This window comes from Canis lupus, chromosome 26 (assembly GCF_048164855.1).
Source record: "Canis lupus baileyi chromosome 26, mCanLup2.hap1, whole genome shotgun sequence".
Classification (NCBI taxonomy): Eukaryota; Metazoa; Chordata; class Mammalia; order Carnivora; family Canidae; genus Canis; species Canis lupus.
The window spans coordinates 32,693,381-32,705,037 of NC_132863.1; the positions used below are offsets into that span (position 1 = coordinate 32,693,381).

Consider the following 11,657-nt stretch of genomic DNA (forward strand, 5'->3'; position numbering starts at 1 on the left):
GCAAACCATAGGGCACATTTTGCCAGTGATTAACTCAAACAGGAGACTTTCGCTTCCTAGAACAGACAATGAGCTGCTCTGCCAATAAGTGCCACCCCCTACCACCAGGCCAAGTTCCATCAGAAAAGAGCAGTTCCATTTATTGGGCTGTGAGTCACATCTGCCTCTAGACACACATAGAAAGCAAGAGACTTGCTATTCTGATTAATAATGAAAAGCTGATGCAAGCAAATTTCATTTAGAAGAGAAGAGGCCAAACCCTAGCCCCACTGCTACCAGGGTCCAGAAAAGTATAAAGACAGAGGAGGATCATATGCATTAACAAACAAACCCAAAAACATCTTTAAATAAGCAAAGAAATCCACCTGCCCAGGTGGTGGCAAAACAAATTTTATATCATGCTAAGAGCCCCATGATTCCACAGAGCTGCATCACTGGTTTTCCACATTTTATATGGAAAACATTCTATTGTTCCAGGGGGCAGTAGTTTGAAACCCACCTGTATAATGCAGCCCTTGCTTATGACAAAGAGGGAAGCAGAGGCCCAAAGAAAAGGTCATTCAAAGCTTAACCTGCAGTAATATGGAAGCTCCCTGACTTCCAAGCTAAACCTCACACTGGTTTGGAATTCCTTGGTTTGGATGTCCCCTGTCTAGGATGTGGGGGGAGGGGGGTTACAAACAATGGGACTTGAGCATATCGAACCCCAGTGATTACACTGAGAACCTGCTGCTCCCCCCAACTGCTAAAATGCTGCTTTTTAGTATCTGCGTCTCACTAATACTCCAGCTTTGTTTGTTTTAATATTTAAACATGCTGCCACAATGAAGCTCATTTCTAAACGGCTGATGGTGCTTGCTTTGAAGTGCCAAGTGCTGTGCTCTTCATCTTCTCTCCATCCCATCCACCCCCAGCTGAAATCACTGGGCTCCACTGGGAGATAGACTGACTTGGTTGGAAAGATGTGTGCTGGGAAGACCGGGTGTAATGACAGCTCCCCTGGCCAACGGGGCTGACTCAGACTGTTCACCTGGACAGGTCTACCTAATGTCCCAGGTCCTCATGGGGTCAGAGCCCCAGCCCACTCCCTGCCCCACCACTCTGCTCTCATGTTCCCTCTCATGTGGCTGGGGTCTTACACCGTGATACAGCTGACAAGGCTCTCGCTGGTCCTTGAACTCCTTTCTAACATAAGATCCATCCTTCTGGGTAGGGCTTCCAAGCTGTCCCACCTGGGCAGACCTTGCCTGAGCTCCCACTGCTCCTGAGCTTCACAGGCCACAGCCAAGGCCATGCCCACCACCTTTCCTTAACATCAACAAACAATTCTGGCCTTCATATGTTGTTCCAGAATTTATAAACTATACATCAATAAATATGAGTAGAAAAATATTCTTTTAACCTTTAAAAAAAAAAAAGCAACACCTGAAAAAAAGGATAATTGTCCAGCATCAGGTAGACCTTTGGGCCTAATATCAGTGGGAGAGGGAAGAAGTATCTTCTCATTTCTTCAGAAATAGGTGAAAAAGCTTTGGTTCAAGAGGATAGGTCTAGGGAGGCTGCTAATGATGTCCCCTGATGCAGCTTTTATCAGTCAGTATAATGCGAGCTGCTGTAACAAACAGATTCCAAGGCATAGTAACTTCACACAATAATGAATTATTGTTACTGAAAGGATAATGAGTTATTATAGCCTCAGTAACAAGCCTGCTTGACAGGCAATTTTTTTCCACAAGGTGATTCAGTGACCTCTCCCACCTACCTACTAGGGGCTTGGAGTCATCTCACACAGCCAACAAAAGACGGAAGGAAGAATGTAGAAGATGACTGCCTACTTTTTAAACACCCTGACTCTGAATGCACTTAAACTCACTTTTCTTTGACTGGAGTGAATCACATGGTCCCACTGAAAACAAGGCAGGCTGGGAAATGTAGTCCTTGGTCACGCAGCTGCTCTGAATCACAGCTCCACTCAGTGGAAGGGGAGGCTCCTGTGTTTGGTGCACACACAGCAGCTTCACTGACCTGACAGCCAGAGATACTCACATTCCCAACAATGGATAGTCTGCATTTTCCTTTTATGGGTCTCCATGGGTATTTAGTGGAGAAACAGGAGAGGGGAGGCCACAGAGCTAAGTTACTGCAAACCAGAGGTCAATGTCAATTTTTCAGAGACTGCAGCTCAGACAAGCTGAATCACTTCTTCACAGACACATAATTAGCTCTACCATCTTTCTCCCACATCTCACTCCTCCACTGCGACCAGAAGCACACAGGATTTCGGATGAAATGCAGAGCATCAGGGATAAAGAGATAATCACATGGGGAGCGGGGAGGGTCAGGGTTTCACAACTGGCCCTTGAGACTGGCTAACTGTTGGCTGTGGAGGCTGTTCTGTACTTCGTAGGACACTGAGCACCATCTCTGACCTCCACACACTCCCTCCAAGGTGTGACGATTAAAAATGTCCAGACATTGCCAAACATCCCCTGGGGACAGAATAAATCCCAATGAGGTGTAGACAGAGGCCATACATAACATTTCAGAAGGGAATTCAGCTTTAGGGCAGAAACAGAGAAAAAAGGCCTACAGCATCCCTTCCAAATCTGGAGCCCAAGGTTTAACTGAGTTTAACTGGACCTGAAACTTAGGTTCTCAGAAGCAATATTCCATGAATGTCTGCCACAGAATACAACATTATGGAAAACTAGCATTAGGAAAGCCAGAAAAAAGTCTCCATTACAGGAGGAAGAGGACAGATTTTAGGCAGTGAGACTCTAAGCAGGCTGGGTAATCAGGCTTCAGCATCTGCATCTGAAACATGGGAGCAGGTGAGGATTTAACAGAACCTCCTGTGAAATATCCAGGGCAGTGTCTGGCATGCAATCAATGGTCTACAAATGCCAGCTAACTACAGACCTTCCAACTCATTCCATACCCCAGATAATTCTTCTATTTGAACACAGGAGGGTAATGTTCCAAGCGAATGAGGATTTAATGCAATTGCCATTTGATTTAATTTCCAAATGCGTTAAAAGTGTTAACGCAACACATCAGCATGCAGCTGATAAAGTAGTCAAAATAATTCAAGGAAACCAATACTTGTCAGGTTTTATTTATCCACATTTACGCTTTTTTAAAAATAAGCTGGTCTTTGTGCCCATATAGAATACAATATACATAGATTTCTCCCGGCTCGCCTCCCCCCACACACATATGCTCAAGTTAAGTTTTCCACTTTCTTCCCATCTGTCATTTTTCTCTTCCCATGAAAAGCTAGCAGTGACGTTATGCAAGGAGGAGGGCATTGGGGCTAAGACTGGGCAGCTGGCAAATGTGGGGTTGATAAAGATTGATGAAGACAGGCATAAACATACAGGCGGCGCTTTGTTTACACAGGATGAACACATCTGTGACCCTTCCCCCCCCTCAAATCTAGGGGGCTTATTCCTTTTTATAATTAGAGAGTCATGAGTAACATTCCTAATTCACATAGCTAATACAAGATTTGAACCCAAGACCTCTGATCTGCAATCCAGGTGTTCTTGCCAATTACAGCCATGGTAAAATAATAATAATAATAATAATAATAATAATAATAATAATAATAATAATAAATTAAATAAACGCAAACCATTAATCAAAGTTAAGACTGAAGAAAGACGAAACTAAGAACCCTAGCATCGGGATATTTTCCTACCAAACATGAAGGATGCAAAAAAGATGGAGATGGTAGGGTTTTCTCTGCATAGCATCTTTCCAGAAAGCCAAGGTCAGACATGGGCATGGGGGGAGGAGGTGGGCCAAGACTTGGAGACATGGGCTGAAGGAGGTACACTCAAGTAGGCAGGATTCAGTGGGGAGTGGGGAGGGCTCACCCTGAGACAAGCCTTCACTGGCCAGCACTGAAGAAAGCTGGTTTCTTAAACGACCATCAGAATGGCCCCATGGTTGACTGAATGAGTACCATGGCCATGGAAGGTCAACAGAGACCTCAAAATTGCCACAAAGCAGGACAAACAAAGGCCAAACGGGTAATGCAGGGAATGGTACAGCTTACGGCCTCCACAGCCAGAAAGAAAAAGAATAAAGTAAAGGAAAACAAGACTCAAAGGAAAAGATAAAAAGTGGCATCCCTAAAGAGGATGGAACGTGCCCAGAGACAGGAGGGAAACCTAAGGTTCCAACAGTAATGAGAACCTTGGAAAAGGAAGGTGTGAGGAGGAATCTGCAATGCTCCTGCATGCCTGTGAAGGAAGCACTGAGAATGTTGCTGGATATAGCAAATGTTCGAGCCCCTTATATATGCCAGGTATCCTGGATCCAGCAGGAAGCAAGACCTACAGAGCTTCTGCCTTCAGAAGATTATGCAGTGCAGAGATGTAAATGACAATGGCAGACAGTGATAAGAGCCGGGAAGAAAACCACAAACCAGAACAATGGTATAGTGTTACAGGAGGGATGAAGGGGTGCTCTTTTAGATAAGGTACTCAGGGGAGGCTCTCTGAGAAGCTGATGTCTGAGCAGAGACCAGATGAAGAGAACAAATTAGCCATGTAATTATTTGGAAGAAAAGCATTTTAGGCCAAGAGACAATAGCAAGTGCAAAGGTCCTGAGCTCAGAACTATCATGGTGAGGTTCAAGGAAGAGGAATGGGCCAGTGTGGCTAAAGAAGAGGATGAAAGGACAAATACAGGAGGTGGGGGGTCAGGAAACAAAGAGAGGAGCCAGATCTAGAAACCATGTTAAGAAGTTCAGATTTTATTTCAAGATAGGACTAGTGGAGGATTTTGAGCAAGGAAATGCCAGGAATTAAACTCATTTTCCAACTATCACTCAGGCTGCCACATAAAGAATAGATGTCAGTGGCACAGGAGCAGGAGAGGTAAAGAGCTGGTACAGTCATCTAACCGAAAGAAGGGAAGGTTTAGTCCTGTGCAACAACTGGCAAACTGGCCTGGCAGCCAAATCCAGACCCCTGTCTGCTTCTGTAAGTAAAGTTTTACTGGCACACAGCCACACCCATTATTTACACATTTTCTATGGCTTTTGCTACAACAGCAGAGTTTAATAGTTGCAACAGAGCCTGTATGGCCCGTGAAGCTAAACACATTGACTACCATGCCCTGTACAGGCAAGGTTTGCCAACCCCTGGTCTGGGGCGTTGGTCTGGGTCCAACAGAGATGGTGGAGGGTTCTAGGCAGACTAAGAGAGCTTACAGGGCAGAGGCCAGACTCCAGCCCAGGCTCTTCAACCCCAAGCCCACTCTCTGACTGCTGAGCACTAGAGCATTCCCCCACCCTCCCGGCCAGGCCCTCCTGGCCTCTGAGGGATGGAGGCTCCAAGTTCAATTCTGACAGCAGCCTTTGAAGAGCTCCTGTGACAGCCCAAGCTAAACACTCAGAGTGGGTACTGGCTTTGCCTCTTCTCCTAGCATACAGCTGCCCTTCATGGCCACCGTCACTAATGAGACACAGGCCACCAGCCTTGGTGATATCGGAAGCCTGCAGATGCCACAAGGTCCATGTGGATGCATATGCTGTTGGATCCCACACTTCCCTTTCTCAAGCCTTATTTTTTTTTCAGTAAGTAGGGGCCAACTTCCAACTGTCATATATGAATCTCAATGGCTAGGCTTTCTCCAAAGCCCCAGGAGGACCCCTCTGTCCAATGCAACAAGCCTGAAGTACCAGGATGTGAACACTCCACGGGCAGCCCTCCATCACGCACTGTGCAGGCTGGGGTACAAATATCCCAACTCTCTCACACCTTAGGAATCTATACTGAATCCTTGGCTTCCCCAGTAGGAATGAGCTCCAGATGTCCACAATGCTCATTTGCTTGAAAATGCCCTTTTTCAAACGGTCCTTTCTCCTGGCTTCATCTCCCAACATCCCAAATAAACCTCTTGCACTCAAATCCCTGCCAAGTCTGCTTCTAGGGGTCCCTGCCCTGTTTGCTCCAATCTTCACTCCTCTTCCAATCATAGGCTGTGCCTTTTACCACAGCCACCTGCCTGCCAATGGTTTCCCGCTGGTCACAGTCAGGACCAGCGAAGAGAAGAACAGATGGATGCAGAGGTCCAGCCTCGAAAATGTGCACTACAGTCTATGGACCATAGATGGGGGTTTCATCAGCGCACCCTCATTCCCACAGAATAAAACTCCAACTCTGCTCTAGTGCAAAGACTCAGAATATATCCCCTGACATACATTTGCCACCTCAAACATGTCACCCATTTATGTCTGAAAACTGCCCCAGGCTAGCCCTGCTCAAGAGCCTACCAGGCTGAGGAGTCCACTCAGATGAGAGCACTTAGAAAAACTTTCTAGGACTTTCTCAAATGGCATCAATTGTTTCACCCTCTATTTCCTCAGTTCCCATCGATTACAGGGCTACTTTACTGAATCTTATAAGAAATAAACAGAAGGAAGAGCATAGCCTGAGACACCAGCAGGCCTGGCTTTAAATCTTGGCTCCATCACATATCAGATGTGTGATGTTGGGAAGGTTACATAACCTCTCTGAGCGTCTGTGCCCTCATCTGTAAAAGGGGCATGCTAACAGCCCCTAAAGAATACTGTTATCAACAGGGTTAGTAAGAGGGTACAGTAGGTACCTAACACAAACTAAAATGACTGTGCACTATAGGTTTGCATGGTTCTTCACACTATCTGACCCATAGCTGGGACTCAATAAACCATGAAACAAACAAACATAAGAACAAGTCTGCTACTCCAACCATGCAATCCCTAAGCCAGAAGCTGTGAACTCAAATGCCTACAGAAACCAGACTAGACTAAAAAAAAAAAAAAGAAAAAGAAAAAGAAACCAGACTAGTAATGTCAGCAAAATGGGCTGAGTGGCCATGGGTCAACCGTGTCCCAGAATGGAGCAGCCACACTTATCCACTGCTGCCACGGCAGGCTCAACGAGGCCCCATCTGATGCAATTTCAGGAGGCCTTTAAATACTGGAATAAGATGTATGTATGTATGAATGAATGAATAAATGCAACATAATAAAGCATTTCTGCAATGACCTCAATCTGATTTCAGAGACAGACCTTCAGATGGCTGAACTTAAATTTCTATCATACAAGTTATTGTCCTTTTAAGCAGGACAAAGAAAAATGGCCAGTGTACTTAGGCAGTACCCCTTAATAGCAAAATATGATTACTCATAGATGCAGCTGTGTGGGTATCCACTTTGTACTAGGATCTATACATGTGCTGTCTCCCTCTCATAATGGATACAATTAGATACACTCACCCCCCATTGAACAGATGAGGAAACTGAGGCCCAGAGGGAACACTTTACCTAATGTCACCCAGACATCTGGGGCCAGGACTGAGATTGAAACTCGGGTGTGATTATATCCAAAAATCCCTACTCTCGGTCCTCCCAAGCTGCCCTGGTAGGAGGTCACATCAGTATTGAATTCAGAACACATGACTCACAGTGCCAGTATTAGATTTCTTCTGGGCACGAATCCACATATTGATAAGAGGGTTCTGAGCCCATGGTAGTTGTTATATGGAGTTGGAAGATGGATTTAAAAATCAAGACCAACAACAAATTTTTATGCAAATTTTCATCAGGACCCATCTGCCTCACTTAGGTTGAAGGCACCTATGTCCTTGGGATAAGCAAAAACACCCTGAAATCAAAGATAGTAGGAAACCCAGCGATGGGGAGAGAATGAGTGCATTTGTAAGCACTGGTCCGGAACAGGCAAGTTGAGGGCCTGGATTGTCAACAGAACGAAATCTCAATTACAGAGTAATCTAACGTATACCTAGGTACATTATCACAACTCAATAAACAGCTCTTCAGAATTAAGTAATTCCAATTTGCTTTCATTTTGATCTGTGTCGCCCCGAGAATTTGATATTACCTACGCTCAAATTACATGGCATCTTCTAAAGCACTGATGCTCACAATCCCAGGATAACACAAGAACCACTGGCCAGCCAGCCATAAACACACCAATTGAGAGACAGACATCGCTTGGCATGGTGCAAGCACCTGCTATAGATACTGTCAGAGCGGCCCCCCATCTAGCTCCTGGCATCCTTGGGCACAGAGCAACCTTGTGACCTCCCAAACCCAGTACAGCCCAAGTTCTGAATGAATGATGCCATGTAGTCAGGTGGCTAAGCCCCAGAAGGACTGGCTAACTCATCCTTTGCCCTCAGATTCCTGGCTCACCAATAGGCAGATGCAGGAGGGGACCCAGGGACTCTGACCTAGCATGGACACCAGGACCCAAATTTCCCAAGTCCCCATGTTGGCACCCACTTTCGTATTTCCTCTGCCCCCTTCCCTATGGTTGGCACAGGACTGTATGGGGAGAAACCACCAGTGTCCCTCTGCAGAGGAGTCCCACTCAGCCAGTCCTTAACCATCTCTTACCTCTTTTCCTGGGAAATCCCAACCTCCTTAGCAAGTTATGTAACAAATACTTCCAGGGCAAGCAGCCGAGCACCATTCTAAGAACATTTTTTTTTCATTCTAAGAACTTCTGCACACAGTCTCATTTAATCCTCTGGACACACACCAGTCTTTGGTAGTTAATCCTATATTCCCATTCCCTGATGAGCCAGCTGATGCTGGGAGAGGCTGATGTTCAAAGTCAACAGAGCTGGGATGAGATGGGGCTGGGATTTAAACTCATGCATTCGGGGCTCTATACTTCTTTCCTGTCTCTGAATTGGAGAGAAGTAAAGAAAACTTGGGGAAAAATCTGCCCAAGGCTAGTTTTCCTTCTGTGACATGCCCAGGCCAGCTGCCTGCCCCTCAGCCCACACCACCTGTGTGATGTGGAAACCAGGAACTAGAAATTCAATTAGGACAGCAGCTCCATCCCCTGGAAGAAGACCTAGCCCTTGAGAACACTTTTGTTTAGTTTCCTCAAATTGTCTCCATTCCCTAAAAGCAGCAAGATTTATGCATATTCCTTGTTGAGTTTGTTTTTTTTTCACAACTGCAAATATTTCAATCCTAAAGTATCTAACCATCCTGCTCAGTCATGGAAAGGGGCGCTGGGAGGTCAGTGAGTCATTCTTCAGAAGACACTTGCCCCCAAATGCTCTGGTTTGTTGCCCTCACATGGGTTCTTGGCCAGACATCCAGGGTGACAGGCTTCCTCTGACTGCTGCTGCCCTGGGGTCCTCTGCCTTTCATTTTCTTACTTGGCTTGGTTACCATTAGCTATATAGGGATGTGTGTGTGTGTGTGTGTGTGTGTGTGTGTGTGTGTAAAGGGTTAAATTCATTTCTCTGGGAACTTGAATGATAGTAAGTACTCCATTCCAGAGAGGCAGGAAGCAATGGTAGGGGAAGCATGAGTTAAAAAGGCAAGTTAGCCATAGGTCCAGGGACCTTCCATGAGCTCTGCATACAATTTAGACCCTTTCTACTCTGTTTATACCATCATGATACTGGGTGTCAACAAAGCTACAACCCTCAGGCCCTTTGGGTATGGCTCAAATAGCAGGAACTAGCCCCAGGCTGGACACCAGCTCTAACCCCTTACAATTGTTTCTCAACCTGGCTGTGGTTGCCCTCCTCGCTGTAAAATAAATTAAAATAAAACCAAGGTGTAGTGCCACAATTAGAGGACTAAATGAGACCACATGCATGAAGGGACTTCTACCTTCAAAGGGCCCAGCTTCTAGCTTGTCACCAACTAAAGGCAAAAGGAAAAAAAATGGTTGCCAAAAAAAGTGATATCCCACAAAGGTTTCCTCCAGGTGAAATAAAAGGGGACCAGGTTAGAGGAAGCACACACTATGAAGGAGGCCACCCCGCACATCACCCAGCACACAACAGCCAGGGCTGCAGATGAAGGCTCTGGAAGCAGCAGTGGCTCCTGAGTCATAGTGACAAACGTGGCCAGTGTGATGGTCCCTCAGTCCGAACTCCAGCCCAGGATGCACAGCCCACAAAGGATAAACCAGCGTCCCAATAAACCCTGGCCACCCCTCCAAAGGCAACAATGCTTCACCGTGGAAATCCCAACCTCTGTCCCAAAGGCCTCTGGACTTGGCATCCCGCACCTTCTCCTCCACAATGAGTGACGTAAAGGAAGAATAAGCTAAGTGCCTTCTGGTTCCATTTGTCTGTGTGAAAAGATCAGAGCGCTCCACTAGCTGCCACAGTCACTCTTCCCATTATCTGCTCACCAGCCTTGTGCCGGGCACCTGCAAGGTGTGGGCAGGGCTGGGGAGAGCACAGGCGGACACAGTCCACCCTCTGGTGGGCTCCTACTCCAGGGTGCAAGGCCGCCATGCAAGAGGTGTGATGAAGTTCCAGGGGAGGGGGGAAAGCCCAGGAAATCACAAATTCAGTGAGTGCCTCAAAGGCCTATAAAAAGCCACTGCGTCATAGAAATCAATCTTATGGCATCAAAAGAGCAAATATATGAGCCTAATACAATTGAAATGATGGTTTCTTTTATATATTAATGGCACTCAGTGTAAATGATTTTAAGATGTTTTTTCCCCCTCTTGGTTGTTTTGTTCATGACTGCCTAATTTGTTGATCTTCAGCTTAAGTGTTCATGGCATTATGGAGATGAAATGAGTTCCTGCTGAGGCCAATAATTCATTCACTCATCCATCATTCAACAAGTATTTTAAGGTTGAGCCTTATGATATGACCAAATGCGTGGGTCAAAACAGCCGAATGCAGGCGGTTTTGTGTTTGGGCACACTCAGGACTTGTGCCAAGCCTTGACTGAGCCCGGGGGCACTTGTGAACCAGGAACCAAACAAACAAACAAAAAAATGCCCCTATTCTCAAAGAGCTCATATTCTAAAGGACAAGATGGAAAATCACCAAGCACAGGAATAAAGGAAAAATATAATTTTGAAGCATGATAAGTACTATGTAGAACAAGGGACAAGGTGACCTGAAAGCACCCAGTAGCACGGGGCCTTGGGACATCATCTGGGAGAAGGCCTGACGGCACTCAAGCTAAGATCTGATTGATGACAAAGGTCGGGCATGTAGATATCCATCAAGAGTCAGGACAGCCCAGGAGAAAGAATCTCAGACTAGAGCTCCCAGTCTAGGTGCAGGCAGGACCACCAGTTACGTGCTAACTAGGAGCTAGAGGTCAAGACCTTGATATCAACCTGTGCTTTGACCAAGGAAACCAACCCAGGAGACCTCTGGGGGGCGGCGGGGGGGGGGGGGGAGGTCAATCCATATTTTCACCTTCATATGCACAGAGTATCATTCTACAGCTAGCATAAGATGAATAGCTTCATTATTTCATTCACTAAATTATGCTATATTAAAATTTTAATCGGTGAACATAACACTGGAAAATGAGTACATCCATACGCTGCGATTTTCCAGTATGAACTGTCAAACCTATTTTTTTTTTTTTTTTTTGCAAAAGCAATATTGCCACACTAAGAAAAATCCATAAAGATGCTCCTATTCTTTGGCCTACCAACTCTACCCCTAGGGAATTTATCCCAGGAAATAACCTGGTTCAATAGAATAAAAATGTTCTCGTTGGAAGAACTCCATTGAGGTGTTAATTGATGCACAGAGGAAAAATAAAACAAAAACGAAAACACCTGGAATTACCTAAATGACTACAAATAGAGAGATTTTAAGAAATGGGGTGATTCACTTGATGA

The 11,657-nt window shown here is 45.6% G+C and overlaps 1 protein-coding gene across 13 annotated transcripts in view; it reads right to left on the bottom strand.

Moving 5' to 3' along the window:
* PTPRT (protein tyrosine phosphatase receptor type T) overlaps nt 1–11,657 on the bottom strand; it is a 1,036,563-nt gene that overhangs the window by 650,813 nt on the left and 374,093 nt on the right. The gene's annotated exons all lie outside the window — the stretch shown is intronic.